The sequence below is a fragment of the Macaca mulatta genome, chromosome 9, assembly GCF_049350105.2.
Source record: "Macaca mulatta isolate MMU2019108-1 chromosome 9, T2T-MMU8v2.0, whole genome shotgun sequence".
NCBI lineage: Eukaryota > Metazoa > Chordata > Mammalia > Primates > Cercopithecidae > Macaca > Macaca mulatta.
Window position 1 is genome coordinate 14,489,452 of NC_133414.1, and position 16,629 is coordinate 14,506,080.

Here is a 16,629-nt window from a genome sequence, read left to right on the forward strand (position 1 = left end):
TTTTCCTCATGGAGATCTTGTAAATATTGTTAATTATTCTTAAGTAATTCATTCTGGGGAGGTGCTAGTATAAATGATGTTTTTAATTTCAAATTCAAATTGTTCCTTGCTAGTAGTTTCTTGACCTATGATGGAGTTACAGTTTATGATGGTTTTATCAGAACATAAGTAAAAAATGCATTTAATATACCTAACATAGCATCATAGCTTAGCTGACCTTAAATGTGTTCAGAACACTTACACTGGTCTACAACTGGACAAGATCATCTAACACAAAGCCTATTTTATTAAAAAGTGTAGACTATCTCACATAATTTATTGAACATTGGAGTAGAGTTTCCATTGAATGTGTATTGTTTCAACATCATAAAGTTGAACCATCATAAGTTGGGGACCATCCACAAGAAAGCAATTGACTTTTGTCTGTTACCTGCATATGCATGTAATCTTGCTACAATTGCTTATTAGTGTCAGGAGTCTTTTGCTATTTGGGTGATAACAACCATGTTATCTACAAAGTTTTATATCCTCCTCCTCAATCTGTATTCCTTTGATTTCTTTTTCTTGTCTTGTATTAGCTACAATAGAACTTCCAATATGATGTTGAAAAGCAGTTCTGACAGAGACATCCTTGCCTTGTTCATGATCTTAGTGGGAAAGCTTCGGGCTTCTCACTATTAATTACAATGTTAGCTTTAGGTTTTTTTGTAGGTGTTCTTTATTAAGTTGAGACAGTTCCCCTCTACTCAGAGTTTGCTGAGAGTTTTCTCATTATGAACAGGTGTTAGATTTTGCTGAATGCTTTTTCTGCATCTGTTGATATGATCATGTGATTTTTCTTCTGTAGCTTATCATGATGGATTACACTAATTGATTTTTGAATGTTGAACTAGCTTTGCATTCCCAGTTTAAATATCGCTTGGCCATGATGCACCATTCTTTTTATGTACTGTGGATTTGATTTGCAAACAGAATCATGTTGATTTTTTTTCATCTAGGTTCATGAGATATGAGTCTATTGTTTTCTTGTAATGTCTTTGTCTGGTTTAGGTATTAGGGGAGTGCTGGCTTGTAGAATGAGTTAGGAGATATTCCCTCTACTTCTACCTTCTAGGAATTGTAGGGAACTGGTACAATTTCTTTCTTGCATGTTCAGTAGCATTTACCAGTGAATCCATCTGGGTCTGGGGCTTTGAGTCTGGAAGGTTTTAATTATTGTTTCAATGTCTTTAATAGATATAGGTCTATTCAGATTCTCTTTCTTTTTACATGAGTTTTAACAAATTGTGCCTTTTAAAGAATTGGTCCATTTCGTTGAGGTTATGAGATTTGTGGGCATAGAGTTGTTCATAATATTCCTTTTCTTTTTTTTTTTTTTTTTTTTTTGAGACAGAATCTTGCTCTGTTGCTCAGAGCGACAGAGTGCAGTGGCATGATTTCGGTTCACTGCAATCTCTGCCTTCTGGGTTCAAGAGATTCTTGTGCCTCAACCACCAAAGCAGCTGGACTACAGACATGCATGACCATGCCAGGCTAATATTTTGTATTTTTAATAGAGACGGGGTTTCATCACGTTAGCCAGGCTGGTCTCAAACTCCCAGCCTCAAGTGATCCACCCGACTCGGCCTCCCAAAGTGCTGGGATTACAGGCGTGAGCCACTGTGCCTGGCTGTAATATTCTTTTATTATCCTTTCGATGGCCCCTCTTTCATATTTGATAGTAAATAACATGTCTTTTTTTCTATAATTAACCTGGATAGAGGCTGATTTTATTGATCTTTTCAAAGAACCAGCTTTTTTATTTTCTGTTTTCAGTTTCATTGATTTCTGCTCTAATTTTTATTATTGCTTTTCTTTTGCTTAGTTTGAATTTAATTTGCTCTTTTTGTTATAGTTTCCAAAAGTGGAAGTTCAGGCCACTGATATTAGATCTTTCTTCTTTCCTAATATATGCATTTCATGCTATACCTTTTCTGTTAAGTTTTATTTTCACTACATCCCACAAATTCATAAGTTATATCTTCATTTTCCTTTAACTGAAAATGTTTTGAAATTTTTCATCATTTCTTCCTTGACCTATGTATTATTTAGAAATGCCTTGTACAGTCTCCAAGTATTTGGGACTTTTCAGATATATCTGTTACTGATTTCTAGTTTAATTCCATTGTCGTCTGAGAGCAGATATTACATGATCTCTATTCTTTTTGATTTAAGATATGTTTTATGACCCAGAATGTGATCTATCTTGGTAAATGCTACATGTGAGCTTGAGAAGAAGATGCAGCCTGCTGTTGGTGGGTGAAGGAGTATGTAGGTGGCAATTATATCCAATTGACTGATGGTGCTTTTGGGTTCAAGTATGTCTTACTGATTTTCAGCCTACTGGATCTGTGAATTACTGATAGAGGGGTTTTGATGTCTCCAACTATGACAGTAAATGCATCTATTTTTCCTTGCAGTTCTATCAGTTTTTGCCTCGTATTTTGATGATCTGTTGATAGGCACATAACATTAAGAATCATTACGCCTTCTTGGAGTAGTAACCGCATTATTACGTAATGCTGCTCTTTATATCTGATACCTTTTCTTGCTCTGAAGTCTGCTCTATCTAAAAGTAATATAGCTACTCCTGCTTTCTTTTGATTAGTATTGACATGGTGTAGTTTTGTGCATCCCTTTATCTATTTGAGACAGGGCCTTGCTCTGTTGCCCAGGCTGGTGTCAAACTCCTAGGTTCAATCTTCCCACCTCGGCCTCCCAAAGTGTTGGGATTACAGGCATCAGCCGCCATGCCCAGTCTCATTTTATTATGTTACCCACACTGGAGTGCATTGGTGCAGTCATGGCTCTATACCATTATGTAACAAACGCCTAGGCTCAAGCAGTCCTCCTAAGTAGCTGGGACTACAGATGTGTACCACCACACCTGGCTTTTTTCTTTAAGAGACAGGGTCTTGCTATGTGGCCCTTGCTGGTCTCAAGCAATCCTCCCACATCTGCCTCCCGAAGTGTTGGGATTGTAAGTGTGAGCCACCATGCCTGGCCTGTGTCTTTATATTTAAAGTGAGCTTTTTATAGACAACATATATTTGGGTCTTGTTTGAGACCGAGTTTTGCTCTGTCACCCAGGCTGGACTGCAGTGATGCAATTTCAGCTCACTGCAACCTCCATCTCCTGGGTCCAAGCGATTCCCCTGTCTCAGCCTCCCAAGTAACTGGGACTATAGGCATGAGCCACTATGCCTGGCCTTGTTTTTTGATCCATTATGGCAATCTGTCTTTTAATTGGTGCAGGTAGATGACTAAAATTTCAAAGTGACTATTGGTATAGTTGGATTAGTGTTTCATATCGGTTACTGTTTTCTATTCATTACCCTTGTTCTCTGTTCCTATTTTTTACTTCCTTCTGTGGTTTTAATTTAATTGAGCATTTTATATGATTTCATTTTCTATTTCTTAGCATATCAATTATACGTCAACTCTTTTTTATTGGTTGTCCTAGAGTTTGCAGTATACACATACAACCAATCCAAGTACACTTTCAAATAACACTATACTGCTTCACAGGTAGTACAAGTACCTTATAATAACAAGATATTCCTAATTCCCCTGCTGTCCCTTGTATCATTGCTGTGATTCATTTCATAAGCATCTACATTGTCACTATTCTTTTGAACAAACTTGTCTTGAGTTACTCATTCTCAGATGCCCAAGTTTCTGACCTGTATAATTTTCCCCTCTCTGAACAACTTTAAACATTTCTTGCAATGCAGGTTTACGGGCCAATGGTGACCTCGGTTTTTGTTTATTTCTCCGTTTTTGAAGGATAATGTCACAGCGTACAGAACTGTAGGGTTGTTTTTTTCTCTCAGCACTTTAAATATTTTCCTGTCCTCTCTTCTTATATTTTTGCCTCTATATGTAAGCTGTTTTCTTTCAAGAATTTTTTTTTTCTTTTTGAAACAGGATCTCGCTGTATTGCCCAGGCTGGAGTGCAGTGGGTATGATCATGGCTCACTGCAGCCTCAGCCTCCCAAAGTGCTGGGATTACAGGGTGTTGAGCCACTGTGCCTGGCCACTTTCAAGATTTTATCTTTGATTTTCTGAAGTTTGAACATGATATGCCTAGGTATAGGTTTTTGGCATTTAACTCCAGCAGGTCAGATTCTGGTTAAACAGTTTCTCCTAAGGTCTTCTAAGACCAGGCGCACAGAGGCTCATGACTGTAATCCCAGTGCTTTGGGAGGTGCCAAGGTGGGAGAATCTCTTTAGGCAGAGTTTGAGACGAACCTGGGCAACATACTGAGGCCCTCATCTGTACAAAAAAGTTTTAAAAACTATTAGCCAGATATGGTGGCACATACCTGTAGTCCCAGCTACTCAGGAGGCTGAGGTAGGATGGCATGAGCCCAGGAGTTTGAGGCCAAAGTGAGCTGTGATTGCACCTGTGAATAACTACTGCACTCCAGCCTGGGTGACCTAGTGAGATCCTGTCTCAACGAACTAAAGAAATAAAACTCAGAAAGCTAGGGCACATGTCAAAATGGTTCCATTTCTTTCCTCCTGGCAGCACGAGGGGACCTGTATGTCACATTCACTTGTAGGACCTGGTAGAGCTTCTGGAGGTAAAACTCACAAAAGCCTAAGTCTGGGGGCTGGCCCAATGGCTTGGATGTTTTTTGGTTTTTTTTTTTTTACCCTGAGAGCCTCCCACAGTTCTGCCTTTCCTACCCTGATACTGGTTCCCACAGGCGTTTCTGCTCAGGGAAGTTACGACCCTGTATCCGCCCGCTTGATTGATCTAAGAGGAGCTGATTTCTCAGCTTGCTCAACCTATTTATTGTTAGGACAAAGTTGTGACTTCTAAGCCCCTTACAGGCTGCACTGGAAACTGGTGGTCTCTATTTATTTTCACTCATCTCCAACTTAGAGCATTTCCTTTTAGTATGTGTGTGGCTATCAAACCACCAAAGTACTAGCAGTACCTGAGATGTTGTCACCAGAAGACATCAGATATCATCACGTCACATTCTATCTCAATATAGTGTGTTTTTTGCTTTTTTTTTTTTTTTTTTTTTTTTTGTGAGACAGGGTCTCACTCTATTACCCAAGCTGGAGCGCAGGGGCGTGATTATAGCTCATTGCAGCCTCGACCTCCTGGGCTCAATCCATCTTCCCATCTCAGTCTCCCAAAGTGCTGGGATTGAAAAATATTCTGAAAAAGAGCCCATAAGCTTCCTCAGACTATCAAAGAGCTCTATGGCACAGAAAAGTTTAGTTGCATAGGGACACTGTGTGTGACTCAGAATAAGCTCATTCATAGCTTGTTGGTCTGGCTAAGAGAAAGCTGATGCCTTGTGGAAAACATGTTCATTGTCCTGGCTCAGATGGAAGGCCACCATGGTCCCTTTACAAGAGTACTTTTCCAATGTCTGCCATCATTAAGCCACTATTTGGCACCGCATGGAAACTCGGAGACAGTCTCCCTGTGTCTCAGTCATCACCCAAGATGTTGGTCCCTTTGGTCTTCCATCCTTGGCCCTTGTCCAATTTTCTGTGTTCATTCTTACGCCTTCAACCCAGCATCCTCCAAATTCCCCTCCCTCTGAAATCCCTGGAACTCTGCAGTATAGAAAAGAAGTCCCCCAAACATCTTCAACCTACATGGAATTCTCTCCATCTGCCTGCCTCCTTGAAACCTGGCTCCTTCCCAAAGACACAGCTTCCTTGGCCCTCAGCCTTTAGGGTTGGAAGGAGGGGTTAGCATTTTCCTCCCTGAGCAATGTTCCAAACGAACTTCCATCCACAGAGAGGAACACTTCAGTTTTCTAATTGTATCACCATCTACACCTCTTCATTTGGTCACTGCTGGCTTTCTGATCACCAGCCCACATGTTCAATACTTTTAGCCCCCAGTCCTCTTGTCATTGTAGCAATGACATCAGTAACCACATGGAGAATGCATCCGGCACTGGCTGCCACACTTGGCTTTAGCTTTCTCCTGTGGCTATCCCCACTGCTATGTCATCAGCTGGAACTATTCCACTTTAAACTTCTGCATGCCCTTTGGACCACAACCTTCTAGAGGCACTGCAGTATAGCATGAAAAACTTTGGCTCTGATGCCTAGGTTTGAATCCCAGCTTTGCCATGTACCTGCTAAGAGACCTTAGACAAGTTAATCATTCCATGCTTATAAGATGTGAATAAAAGTAGTCCTATCACAGGGAGTTAATTGAGTTAATGTGCAAAATACAGAATAGTGCTTGGCACACAGGCTTCCATTACTATCCTTCCTGATTGTTCATGCCTTTACTTCTTTGGTTCCTTGAACTCCTCCCACCCTCTCTTTTTCCCTCCAAAAGTACCTGTTTACTCCTGTCTTGGGCCTCCTTCCCTATCCAGCCACACTGTCTCCTATATAATGCCTGCTTAATAGATATTTGTATCATGGGTGAATGAATTAAGGACCCATAATTTCACCTGCATTCTGGTCCATAGCCTCAATCCCCTTGCCTTATCATCTTTTAAATAAACACACCCAATAAATATGCCAACCCCAGCTCTAACTCTAGCTCTACTGTCTCTGAGAGGCTGGCTGCATCCACTACAAATTCAGCATCTCCAACCTCAATTCTGCCCAGCCTTTATGTGCCTCAGGTCAGCTCTCTTTCCCAGTCCTTACAACAGTGACTTTCAGCCTTTAACGCTTTCCTATCACTTCTGTATTCACCCTTATCAATGACCTTGCTTCCTACTTTATAAAAAATGTTTCTCTATCCTCTAGTGTTTCCAGGCCAGTGGACAAGTGTCCTTCTGAGTAAGGTAAATACCTACTCTGTGTTCCAACTTCTGTCCAATCCATCCAACCTGAAGCTTTTAAGCTGCATGAGAAGAAATCTTTATATTTTACAATAAATGTTAGTAGAGGCTGGGTGCAGTGGCTCGCGCCTGTAATCCCAGCACTTTGGGAAGACAAGGCAGACAGATCTCCAGAGTTTGAGACCATCCTGGGCAACATGGTGCAACCCGATCTCTACTGAAAATACAAAAATTAGGCATAGTGGCATGCACCTGTAGTCCCAGCTACTTGGGAGGCTGAGGCGGGATGATCGTGCCACTGCATGATCATCGTGACAGAGCTAGATGCTGTCTCAAAAAAAAAAAAAATTGTTAGTAGTATTTAACAAATGGGAAGAGTGGATCAGTTCTGTTCAGATGAGATATCCTGGGAAGGCCAACCTCACATGGGGATTATGTAGAAAAATTATTGCCTGACATGACAGATTCTGATCAAATCATAGTAATTACCTAAAAGGGTGATGAAATCAAAGCCTGGTCAATCAGTTTAAGAGTAAGAGTAACAACAACAACAGCAAAACCCTCTGCTTACAGCCAATGATTTAATAAAAATTTCAACCATTTTGCTAATTCACTTGGCTAATTCTAAGAATGTTCTGAATTTCAAGATTGTTAGGTGTGGGAATAGTTCAAAGGTCAGAGGCATTTAAAAATAGGATTGACCTGGTCAATAAAAATAGGATTGACCTGGTCAAGATGGATTAAATGCCCATTCTAGGACCTTAACCCATTCTAATTCAACTTCTGTGTTAACACATCTGACCTAAATGTCTAAAAAACATACTGTTTTTTTTTCCTGACAAAGTGCAGAACCCCATTGGTGGATGTTTTTACATAGAAAAGAAAACAGCTTAAAATATATCGGACTATTTCAGTTACAGAAGCAACAACCCAAAAAGAAAAATAAGGCATCTGGAGAAAGAATCATGGAAATAATTGTGTGTTTTTTTTTTTTTGTTTTTTTTTTTCCTGAACGAAACCCCAGTTTACTGTGTCTCCTGGGAATGTGATTTTATAGTTGGGAAGTGAAATGTGGGCATGGTGGCTGCATTTCAAGTGTATATTACTGGTGCACAAGAGAATACAATGAAAAGATCAGCAAGAACCTCAAAGTCTATGGCCTTTTGAGAGTTATATTAGTAAGGGATGAGCTTCGATGTCTGCAGAAGTCACTTTAAGGGTTAGAGTGGTTCCCTAGTCAAAGGAATAAAATCAGGGAGGTCTGAAGTATAGTAGAAATAACACAGGATCTGGGGTCAGATACCCAAGTTTGAATCTTAACCACTAATTAGTTCCATGACTGTCCAATCACAACCTTGTAGAGCCTTACCTTCCAGAATAATCATATTTACTTCCTATACTGGTGGTACGGAAGCAGCTAAGTAATAAGTCAATTGTACATGAGAGGTGGGCAATTTACCCCTCTCTGTTGCCTTCTGCACATAAATTTAAATGAGGCAGAATTAAGTGAGAAAGAGCCTATAGCCTAACCCTCGGTGTTCCAAGTTCTGCAGAAGAAAACTGATCAACAGGGAAGAGCCTGACAAGATGCTGCAAAGGGGATCTGTGGACTTGACAAGGTTTACCCAGCACTGTCCAGGGACAGGAAAGGGAGGCACTGAATTTAGATCCCTGAGTAGGAATTGCTGATCTTTGAACTTGTGCTATTCTGTGCGTGTGTCAGACGTGTATGAACCAGAGTGACTCCATTTTGTGTAGAGGCTGGGTAAAATAAGGCTGAGACCTACTGGGTTGCATTCCCAGACAGTTCAAGCATTCTGAGTCACAGGATGAGATAGGTCAGCCCAAAATACATGTCATAAAGACTTTTGTGGTAAAGAAGCCGGCCAAAACCAACATGGCAATGCGAGTGACCTCTGGTGGTCCTCACTGCTACACTCCCACCAGCGCCATGACAGTTTACAAATGCCAAGGCCACATCAGGAAGTTACCATATAATAGTCTAAAAAGGGGAGGCATAAGTAATCCACCCCTTGTTTAGCATATTATCAAGAAGTAACCATAAAAATGGGCAACCAGCTGTCCCTAGGGCTGCTCTGCCAATGAAGTAGCCATTCTTTTATTGCTTTACTTTCTTTCACTTTACTCCATGGCCTTACCTTGAATTCTTTCTTGCAGAAGATCTAAGAACCCTCTCTTGGGGTCTGGATCAGGACCCCTTTCTGGTAACATGTGGGCTTCGGAGGGCTACGTGCACATCTTGGCACTGAATACAAATGTTGCATGTATATTAGTGCATTTATCTGGGAGTCTGCATTCATCAGCAGACTCTCCAAGGACTCTGTGACCTAGAAAAGATTAAGATGACTGCACCAGACGCTGAAGGGAAGCTAAGACATACTAAATTACAGGAGCCCATGAGTCTGAGGTTGAGTTCCTACATAACTTAGTATAAAAACAAACTGGGTTGGGAAACCACTGATCTAGCCAAGTTAGTCTCCAAAATATGCCTCTTTGGCATAAGGATTATTTCTAGCTGGTTATTTTCAGACCCCTTTGTAATAGAAAATTCCATCTATTAAGGAAGGAGATCTCCATTTGTATGGGTGCCTTCCTCTCTGCACCAGGAAGAGAAGGAGGACTAAGTAACTAAAGAATGGAGACAGCATTGAATCATCTACTTCAAAAGCCTTACTTTTGTTGAAGGTGGTTTTCCTGACCATCTTCTTAAATGGGCCTTTACCTATACCCTTCTTTGTTTAGGTAAATGATAGTAATTAATTAAGCCAGAAGTCTATGCTCTATGCCTTTGAGATGTCCATTTTCTATCTTGTTTTCTCTAGAACCTTATAGCTAGCCCTTTGAAATGGAAATTTAAAGGAGATGACTCATCAGAAGAAAGACATTTGGGCAAATGAAAATTCTTGTCTTTTCCACAAATATTAGTAAAAAGCTTTGCTACCAGAGCAAGTAATCTTAACTTCTTCCATCTGCCAGAAACATAATTAGAATTCAGCTATTCTGTAAAGTAGTAAATTTTGTGGGTTTTGTATCTGGTACTCATACAGGAGCTAAAAAGAAATTGAGGCAGTTGGTGAGGGTAAGAGTCCTCGGCAAAGTTTCCCTTTTAATAAAAAGCAGCCCCAAAATCATTTATTTTCTAACAAAGAACAGCCTGAAAAATGAAGCTGCAGACATAGAAAAGCAAGCTGGAAGCTTGCACGGGTAAATGCCAGCAGCTGTGCCGATAGGAAGAGGCTACCTGGGGGTGAGGCATGTTCAATATGGATGCCCTAGCTTCCCTTTTGTTTTCTCTGTCAACCACATGTACAGTAATGAAGCAGGCAACGTGGCGCCGGCCAGGTAGAGACCCCATCTGCATAATAACAGATTAGCGTGGGATGGCCAGCCTCTTCCTGTACTATGTAAACGGCACACCTGGTCCGACCAATCTTCTGGGCCCTGTGTAAATCAGACACCACCTCCCCAAGCTTGTCTATAAAACCCTGTGCACTACGCCACAGACCAGAAGACCCTCTCTCTCTGCAGGAAGAGAGTTTTTCTCTTTCTCTCTATTAAACCTCCACTCTTAAGCTCACTTTTTATGTGTCCACATCCTTGATTTCCTTGGCATGAGAAGACGAATCTTGGGTATTTACCCTAGACAATGGTGCTGCTTCAATGGGAAGGGAGGGGTTTCACCCTCCTCCCTCAAGAGTTTACATACAACTGACCAGTGTTAACATTAAAACAGAGATCTTAAGACCGACAAAGCAGATTCTTTGTTATCTTACTGCTACAGTGACTCCAGTATAGTACCACATGACAGATGACAGGCCCTAGAGGAAATTATTTTACCCCGAAATATATTTATTTGACATATATTCCAAAATGGCCCTACAAAGCTCTCTTACGGGGGAAACTTGTGTTCTATAGAGAATCTCCTTCCCTTACTAGAGTCTGATACCTTTAGGGTCCAATAAGACATTCACCATCTATTCTCTCTGACGCCTGCTACCTGGAGGCTTCACCTACATGACAAGAACCTTGGCTTCCACAGCCCCCTTCTCTAAACACAAGCATTTTTTAACGCTGAATTCAATTCTTTAGGCAGAGCTTAACTCTTTCAACCAACTGCCAATCAGGAAATTTTTGAATCTCCCTCTGACCTGGAAGCCCCTGCTTTGAAATGTCCTGCCTTCCTGGGCCAAATCAATGTATTCATTTCATGTATTGATTTATGTCTTTGCCTGCAATGTCTGTCTCCTAAAATGTATAAACCAAACTGTAAACCACCCACTTAGGGCATATGTTCTCAGGACTTCCTGAGGCCATGGTTCTTAACTTTGGCAAAATAAACCCCTAAATGGATTGAAATCTGTCTCAGATACTTTCTGGTTTAGAAATATAATACAGACACATAACTTTTCCTACCTATGTTTACTAGTAAAATAAGCTCATATTACCTCTGTAGTACAAAATTTGTTAGCAAGAAAAATAAAGGTGACATATTTAATGTCTCATTTTCATGAGCAATCCAAGTATAACTGTTAAAAACAATGAATTAAATAGATGTAGGAAAAATATTCCCACATGAAAGGGGTCTTCCTTATACTAGAAGGTTTTAATATTCTTACCAAGGATGGACGTTGAGGCTGAGGAAAATGTGTACAAACAACTATTTCATTCTCAGGCCTAGCCAAAAATTCTAATAAGGATAGAGCTACAAGTTTTCCTCCCCTACAGCTTTTTATTAGAGACTAAAGATAGCTGAATCTGTTAGTAAACATGTTCTGTGTCACAATGAAAAAAATTATTCTATGAGGAAGCGCATGCTTCTAGAAATTATGATTCACAAATTTGTCAATCTACAGACAGCTGGTGTAACAGGGTTCACAACTGCTTGCTTCCTTTCACTGGAAATTAAGGTGACTTAGGGTAAGAATTCTAATTAGTATATAACTAAAATTACCAGAAATAATAAGGGAAACAACTGCATATGCAAGCATACAAAGAAGGGTAAGATGCATTTTTTTAAAGAAAATCTATGAGGTATGAGAATGTGTTTTGTTAAAGGCAAAAAGAGAGTAATCTTTGACATTGTTCCACAGTGAGAAAAAAGTATAGGGGAAAAAAAACCCTGAATGGATATAAGAAAACTGTAGGACGTTTGTAAAAGTAGAATCATGGGAAAGGAATTATATGTGTGATCAAGTTCCTAATATTTGCTAATATTTGAAAGGAATTAAGTTGTTTTTAAATTCTAACATGAATATCAAAACTATGCTGATACAAAACTAGAATGTGGTCGTCTGTGTTAAAACAGCAAGGTTTTCTTGGAGTTCTGGTCTGCTCTTAAAAGATAAAGAAAAACCTTTTGCCCTATCTTATTAAGTAATTGGTCTAGGAAATAAAGACTGTTTTATCAAGATAATCTCCAGTGCTTCATGTTGTCTTTACCCTTCAATTAAGAAAATGGAATCCTTTCTAGTAAAAAGAACTAAGGTTGTTCCGTAACTATGTTCAAGTTATTTAAGATAACAAGATTGCCTTTGACTATCTGTTGGCTGAATGGGGGGCAGTGTGTGTGTGATAGTTGTTGCCTTCTGCTGCACTTAGATAACAAACAGGCAACTTGGTTTAAACAAGTAGATTCTTCTGGCTAATTCTTTGGTTTGGTTGGTTCTAATTGGTTTGGTTCATGGGTACATTGGTTAAGGAGCATATTTCAGTCTGTTAGTACTATCCTCCTGATAAGTCATCATAGTAGTATCTCCAGGGCACTGTATTCTCTCAAGAGTCTTAAATGCAGCCACCCATTCTGCCCCAAATGGCCTCACTCCATTTATAGCAGCAAAACCACAAAGGGAACATAACAAGTCATTCAACTCACTTGATGTCATAGCTTGTGAATTCCATACTGAAACCAAACAAGTCCACTATGATAGTGACAGGGAATAGCATCAGTGTCTAAGGTAGCATCAGTGTCAGTCTCGAGAGGCTGACCAAAAGGGGGAAATTGTTCAACTAGCAGAGGCCATTCACTTGAGGCTGTCTCTGTACTGTGAGTTTCTACATAACAAACTGTACCTTAACTTAGTATGTAAACAAACTGAAAACTAACTTAGGAGTATATATTTTTTTGGTAACAAATAGCCAAGTCTCAGCAAATCACAGCCAGCCAACTGATCCAATCATGCCCAATAAGACAAATGCCCAACTGTGGCTAATCAGGTCATTTCTCTACTTTGCTTCCTGTTCAGCCTATAGCAGCTTGTGGTTCACACTACTAAGCAGAGCTCTCTGAACCTCTTCTGTTTCTGAGTGGTGCCCAATTCATGAATTGTTCTTTGCTTACATTCTATTAAATTTAATTTCTCTATAGTTTTTCACAGGTATTATATTTCACCATGCCCCAAGATTCAAAAACTCCATTTGCTATTGTAGCAGGAAAAGGTATTCTTTCATTCTGTCTTCTGCCTTTTCCCTCCTTTAATCAACATGCATTTTTTAATCAACATGCATTTTCCCCCCATTTGGGAATTATTACCTTATTTGGGGATGGATCAATTTGTATCATCTCATCCTGTACTACCTCAAAATTATACTTTCCTAAAGATCCTGTCACTACATTCAGCCCCCTCCACCACTAGCATAAGGGAGGATGGACGCCAAGAAGAAATAGAAAACCAAACAGAAACAGAAAAGCTGTCTTATTGCTGGTTTTTTGTTTTTTTCTATCTCCACAGTTTATTTTCGGTCAGCCAAAAATTCTGCCACCCACAGCTCTGTCTCCTTAGTTTTTGGAGTGCCTGATGTAGCTTCAAAGCAATGTAACATTCCCACTCTCATCTTTTGCTCACTTTTTGAGACAGGGTCTCGCTTGGTAGCCCAGGCTGGAGTGCGGCGGCATGATCTTGGCTCACTGCAACCTCTGCCTCCCAGGTTCAAGTGATTCTCCTGCCTCAGCCTCCCAAGTAGCTGAGATTACAGGTGCCCGCCACCATGCCTGGTTAATTTTTGTATTTTCAGTAGAGACATGGTTTCACCATGTTGGCCAGGCTGGTCTTGAACTCCTGACCTCCAGTGATCTGCCTGCCTTGGCCTCCCAAAGTGCTGAGATTACAGGCGTGGGTCACCACACCTGGCCTGTTCACTTCTCTACAACAAATATTTTATGAGCTTCCACCATGTGCCAGAGTGTTGGGTGCTAAAAATACATGAGGCACTGATACCGACTTTATCACCTCAGCTACAGGCCACCCTATCTTACCCATGGTGTTTTATATTTTCAAGTAGATTATATACTCCCTGTAGACAGGAATCTAGATCTTCTAATTATTTTGTGCCAGGCAACAGGAGCTGGACAAACAGGAGATACTCAGCACCTGACTGAGTAGAATACATTGCTAAGAGTTGGGCTTAGCAGTAACTCATACGTTGATAATTAAGTACCTCTTGTATGAAGAGATGAGTTAATGGATTTTCTTCCTTTACAGTCCTTACCAAGGGGTCAGGCATTGTGCTAAGCACAGCTTCCTGACAATCCTGTGCTGTGCCTGCTCTTATTAGCATCGTCCCCCAGCTCATAGATGGGGGAAACAGGCTCAGAAGACAGACCCACGATGTCTCACCTGTTAAGTGAAATTGGAAGATCCAATCTGTAAACACATGCAGCCTGACTCCAGAGCCCAGCTCTTGGTCCCTGATACAGTTCGACTCTGTGTCCCCACCCAAATCTCACCTTGAATTGTAATAATCCCCATGTGTTGTGGGAGGCAATTGAATCATGGGGTCAGGTTTTTTCCATGCTGTTCTCGTTACAGTAAGTCCCACGAGATCTGATGGTTTTATAAAGGGCAGTTCCCCTGCACACGCTCTCTTGCCTGCCGCCACGTAAGATGTGCCTTTGCTCTTCCTTCGTCTTCCACCGTAATTGTGAGGCCTCCCCAGGCACGTGGAACTGTGAGTCCATTAAACCTCTTTCCTTTATAAATGACCCAATCTTAGGTATGTCTTTATTAGCAGCATGAGAATAGACTAATACAGCCCATATACTAAACTGACTCTTAGGATATGGAGGAGACCAGGGCCTTTCTCTCAGGCATGTGTGATGTCATGGTGAAGAATTTGATGTGACTAAAGGCAGGCAGACAATGTGCACACACACAGGGGAGGGGCAACCTTTAGCTCCAGAACCCCATATGTTTTCTCTACCTTTGGGACTTTTCCTAGAGTTGAGAAAATTGATCTCTTTCTTCAACTCTAATGTGACAGTCACTGTCAAATAGAGTTTGCCCTTCTTTAGACCCCTGGTCCACCTTAAATTACTAAAAGCACTAACAAACTGAAGACCAAAAGGGGTCAAAATTTAAGTCCTCATTTTTAAGGCAATTCTTTTATCTCATGACATTATGGGGATACCTACATAATGCCCTCAGTAACTGGGCCATGAAGGAACTGCAACATCAAAATTTTGGGGGCTCCTGGGAGCAAAGACTGCTGGTTAGCTAAATAGCAGAAGAGCCAGACACCACTGCCAGTGTTCCCTTTGTTTCCTCATTAGTAAACAGCCGCTAAGAGAACTCTATAACGGGGCACATGGCTGCCTGGAATAAAGGCCACATATCCCAGCCTGCCTAGAACCAGGTGTGGCCACATGGGTAAGCTTCGGCTATGGGATGTAAGCAGAAGTGGTGTGCACAGCTTCAGTGAAGTGCTTCATAAAGGGAAAAGGCATGTCCTTCTCTTACTCTGTTTTCCTTCCTGCTGGCTGGCATGCAGACATGATGGCTGGAGCTGTCATCTTGGACCAGGAACTGAACTTAGCCACGGAGGTTATGCTCAGTGGAGCAACCAGATGGAGGGATCTGACACTGTGGAGTTCCGTTCCAGCCTGGACTTCACACAAGAGAAATAAACATCTACCTGAGCCAGTATTATTTGGGTTTTCCAATACTAAAGCTGAACTGAATCCTAAAGAATACACACTACTTTCCCCAACAAGATATATGACTGCCTTGCTTGCTTACCGAGAAACAATTTATAATCACAGCCTCACTTGCCTAAATCAATGTAAGTAATAGCCTGGCCTGGCTCTTTTCAGGAGATCCTATCAGATCCTGAAGCAAAAGACTATTCCAGTCTTAATACCAGTATATCTGGGTTGTCTGCCCAGAGCAAAGTGCAATCATGACTTCTAAGGAAGCAAATGGTAATGGGTGCAGAGACTGTCAAGAAATTAGGTGGTGAAATTAGGCTGAGGTCATCTCATCTAATGTATATTTGGTGACCGTGTAGACCCAGAGATACATACCTCAAAGCAGCAGGGAGAACAGATTAGGAGCTATGTGGTATCCATATCTGTGTGCTACTTTGGGTACACACACCTGTGTTCTCTCCTAGTTGGGGCCACCTGTCACATCCAAGCCCCTCATTGCCTCCTGTGCTCATCTCTGCTGTCTCTTCTCCATGCCTTCACTCTGGCCATGGCCCCAACCTCCCCTTCCCTTTCCTACATCTACTGTTCTCTTTTCTGATACTTTCTCTAAGATACAGGGGCCAACCCCATCTCCTTCTAAAAGCTTTCCTTGCCCAATGCAGACCACATGGATCCTTTTCTTGTCCCATCTCCTATAGAAGCTGTTATCTGTGCCCTGACTAACCCAAGGCCTTCCTCTGCCGGCTGGAGGTTAATAATTATTGAATGCATGAATAACTACATAAGACCAATAAGGCCTCAGGTATAAGAGTTCAAGCTAACAGAAAACTCTCCAAAGCACCCTCTGGAAAGCAGTTTTAAGAGAAA

General features: G+C 41.1%; 1 protein-coding gene across 3 annotated transcripts in view; it reads right to left on the reverse strand.

Moving 5' to 3' along the window:
• Nucleotides 1-16,629, reverse strand: part of CCDC3 (coiled-coil domain containing 3) — a 101,841-nt gene that overhangs the window by 35,677 nt on the left and 49,535 nt on the right.